Genomic DNA, 4512 nt, shown 5'->3' on the forward strand with positions numbered 1-4512 from the left:
CAAGCGCGAGTGATTTTTTTACAAAGTTGTTAAGAATGTTATTCAGTTGAGATTTTCTAACAAGGTTTAAAAAGGGTACAAGTTTTTAATTATTAAGAAGGGTTTTTTAATGGAAACATGGTTTCCGAAAAACACTTTAATGTGATACGTCAGATTCGAGCCAAACTTCCAGGCCGGGTTTGGGGTGTTACATTTTTAATGTTCCCGGTTTGGTCCCGAACCGTTTCAATTGCATGTTTTAGGGTATCGAGGGCCCTTTTCAGGGACATATTGAATGAATGTAAATAAATTAATTTTAAAAGCAAATTTTATGCCCCGAATTAGTAAGTTAAGTTAGGTAATGCCTCGTGCTCGAGTCCGGCGATGGTCTCGGGTAAGGGGTGTTACATTTATTGGTATCAGAGCAAAGGTTTAATCGATTCTATGAATATTCAGTATGAGCAAGAGTCTAGCTACACATGCCATATTGAACTATGATAGTGTGACGATTCCCGACCCAGATATAAAATGTTTTGTCAGACAGATGCGAATTCCAACCGAGCTAAGTTTGATAGTACAGATAGTATGTTTATGATGAGTTGTGGCTCATAAAATGTTGGAATAATGGTTCATGATGTTTATGTGTTAATGAATAAATTGTGAATAATAATTATTCGAGAAATATGAAAGATGAGATAAGATGAAAGGAAAGTTTATATTGAGATAAGTGTTCATGTTAAATTGGTGATAAACCGTAATTTATACATGTTTTTATCCCATGTTTAGAACATTTATGGATGATTTATCCTTATATTTGGTGAATTTGATGCTCCTAATCCTTTAATTTCATGTTTTATACTTAAGTGAGCATAGGAGAGTAAAAAGAGTGAGAAACGGGTCGAAAACGGAGAAAATGGACCCACATGGGAAATCAACACGACTTGGACTTCCTCACACGGGTAAGCCACACGGCTGTGTCCATTTGGCAGGATCGAAGCAAGACTTACACGGGTAGACCACACGCCCGTGTCGATTTAACAGCCTTGACCACAATCTGGAGTAATAGCACATAGGCGTGTCACACGGGCGTGTCCCTGTCAAGCCCAAGTATAGTCTTATTCGGAAAATGCCACTTTTGAGGGCTCTTAGGCATTCAAAAGCCTATTTAAACACCTGATGAGGCACTTAGAACAGACACACGGAGTAGGAGGTAAGGAATTACTCAAGGGAAGTCAATTGATCGATCTCAGAAGTCAGATTCATTGTCAAGACTGAAGATCTCCCTTCAATTTCCATTCAGGGGTTTTGGGTTTTCTTTATGTTTTGTATTCATTATTCTTCTGAGATGTTTTCTTTTATAATTATGAACTAAACCCCCTAAATACCTAAGGGGAATGAAACCTAAGACGGATCTTGTTATTGTTATCTGAATTGTATGATAAATATTTGACTTGTTCTTAATTATGTGTTCTTAATTCTTGTCTTAATATTCCAGGATATTGATTCAAGTTAATGCACTTATTCAGAGGAGAAAAAGTCTCTGTCTAAGAGTAAATTTGTCATAATTAAGCGGAGTTGATTGCACGCCTAGAGATAGGGTGGCAAGGTTTTGTCGGATTAGGGTGAAACCTAATAAGGGGATCCATAGATAGAGTTAATGCAAAACTAGGGCGTTAATTAGAAAGAGATTTCAATTAATCAACCTATGGTTAGACGTTATTAGTCTCGAGAGAGAAAATAATATAACTTAGGGATTTCTACGGATCAAGTCAAATGAATAAATCGTTTGATTCAGAGTCAAATGACAAGTGAAGTCTAGTGGATTTTTCCTTGGGTATTGTCTTAATCAATCGAGTTTTCCCAAAAGCTTTTTCCCAATTTCTCTCTGTGGACTCTTAGTTTAGTTACTTAGTTTAGATAAACAAATCCCTTAATTTTTAGTCTAGATAATAAAAAGAAAGTAATTACTAGTACTCTTGGTTCCTTTGGGTTCGACAATCTGGTCTTGCTAAAGCTATACTACTGTTCGATAGGTACACTTGTCTTTATCGTGATAATAGTTAGTTTCAAGAACGATTAATTATAAATTTTTAAAACCTGTCCTGAAAATCACGTATCAAGTTTTTGGCGTTGTTCCGGGAAATTAAGATATTAGGAACACTTGATTTTTATTACTTTAGCCATTTTACTTTTTTTGCAATTAAAATTTTTATGTTCTTTTCTAATTTTTCTTTTATTCACTCTTGGCAGGTTTTTATAGTGTATGACTAGAAGAAACTCGTCGGGACCATTACTGTTTGATAGTGAGATCGATTGCACAGTTCGCAAAAATCGAAGAGAAATAAGGCAAAGCTTAAGATATACAGAGGAAGAGCAAGAGGACGATATTCACACCACAACTGAGGAGGTGGCTGAAAACCAGGAAAATCCGCTACCTCCTGCGATTGCTGCTAATTAGAATCCTGCTCCGCGTACTATATATGATTATGCTAAACCTTCTTTAACAGGAACTGAATCGAGCATAGTTAGGCCTGCTGTTGCTGCAAATAATTTTAAAATGAAACCTAACACCATTCAAATGATCCAACAGTTTGTTCAGTTTGATGGTTTGCAGGACGAGGACCCAAATAAAGTTTTGTGACACTTTTAAAATCAATGGCATTTCTGATGATGCTATTCGCCTTCGGTTATTCCCTTTTTCATTGAGGAACAAAGCTAAACAGTGGTTGAACTCGTTACCACGAGGGTCAATCACTACTTGGGAGCAAATAACCAAAAATTTTTTATTAAAATATTTTCTGCCGGCTAAAACAACCAAATTACATAATGATATCTCTTCTTTTGTACAGATGGATTTAGAAACACTTTATGATGCATGGGAGAGATACAAGGACCTTTTAAGAAGATGCCCTCGCCATGGGTTACCACTCTGGCTATAAGTTCAAACGTTTCACAATGGCCTGAATCCTTCGACTAGACAGATGATTAACGTAGCTGCTGGAGGAACTATCAATAATAAGACACTTGAGGATGCTTATGAATTTATAGAAGAGATGTCACTGAATAATTATCAGTGACAAGTCATGAGAGCAAAACCAACGAAAACAGCTGGCATTTTTAATATCGATTCGGTCACCATGGTCTCTAATCAGCTAGAACTTTTGAATAGAAAAATTGATGATTTTCTTGGTTCTTCAAAGGTTCACCCAGTAATGCAGTGCGGAGCAAGTGAGGGTGGATCCAGCAATTCAGAATACCCATCCTATGGCCACAACATAGAGAACGAGCAGTTAAATTACATGGGTAATAATCCTCGATCTCAAAATAATCCTTATAGTAACACTTGCAATGCAGGTTGGAGGAACCACTCAAATTTTTCATGAGGAGGCCAAGGAAATCAGAGACCACCACCACCTCCAGGCTTCCAACAACCACCTTACCAACAACAAAAAAAATCGAACCTTGAGGAGATGCTAACAATATTCATCTCAGTGTTAGAAACTCGTTTTTAGAATACCGAGACAACACTTAAGAATCAACAAACGTCGATCCAAGGGTTCGAAACTCAGATAGGACAGCTCGCCAAATTAATATATGAACGACCACAAGGTAGCCAGTCGAGTAACACTGAATCTAACCTAAGGGAACAACTCAACGCAATTACCATTCAAGATAAGGAAGGGTTAGTTGCACCTGAACCAGAACCGAGGCAAGAGACTGTGGTAAGTAAAGGTCAAGGTGAGGTGGACCACAATGACCAAAAACAAGTAAGTAAAGAGTACAAACCACGTGTACCATATCCAAATGCGACATGGAAAGACCACTCAGACGAACAATTCGGTAAATTCCTTAAACTTTTAAAGAAATTACATATTAACTTACTATTTATTGAAGCTCTTTCGCAGATGTTGAACGCAGTCAAATTCTTAAAGGAGCTTTTAACAAATAAACGGAAGCTGGATGAGGCGTCGCATGTGGAACTAAATATGGTTTGCTTAGCCATACTACAGAATAAGCTGGCCAACAAATTAAAAGATCCAGGGAGTTTTACGATTCCTTGTTTAATTGGTAGCTTAGATGTTAATAATGCTTTGGCTGATTTAGGGGCAAGTATCAATGTCATGCCTTATAAAATGTTTAAACAACTAGGTCTTGGGAAACCCAAACAAACTAGGATGAGTATTTAATTAACCGATAAAAAAATCAGATTTCCTTGGGGTATCATTGAAGATGTACTTGTTAAAATTGACAAATTTATATTCCCAGTTGATTTCATTGTTCTAGACATAGAGCAGGATAGTAACGTTCCTTTAATTTTAGGGAGGCCCTTTTTAGCAACTGCTAAAACAATAATTGATGTTAGCATAGGTGAACTCACACTTCGTGTGGGAGACGAAACAATCACCCTTCAAGCTTATAATTCGAGCAACACATCAAAAATTAAAGGTGGTTGTATAAACCATACTATTAAAACTGATCATGTGGTGAAACCTTCCTGGCAGGAAACACATTCAAAGAACACACCTGAGCCAT

The 4512-nt window shown here is 37.0% G+C and overlaps 1 non-coding gene across 1 annotated transcript; it reads right to left on the reverse strand.

The window, feature by feature from the left end:
• Positions 1 to 2796: 2796 nt before the first annotated feature.
• LOC128281869 (small nucleolar RNA R71) lies at positions 2797 to 2902 on the reverse strand. The gene has a single exon (XR_008272149.1). It is a non-coding gene; the product is annotated as a small nucleolar RNA R71 (small nucleolar RNA).
• Between the last annotated feature and the right edge of the window lie 1610 nt (positions 2903 to 4512).

This window comes from Gossypium arboreum, chromosome 1 (genome assembly GCF_025698485.1).
Source record: "Gossypium arboreum isolate Shixiya-1 chromosome 1, ASM2569848v2, whole genome shotgun sequence".
Classification (NCBI taxonomy): domain Eukaryota; kingdom Viridiplantae; phylum Streptophyta; class Magnoliopsida; order Malvales; family Malvaceae; genus Gossypium; species Gossypium arboreum.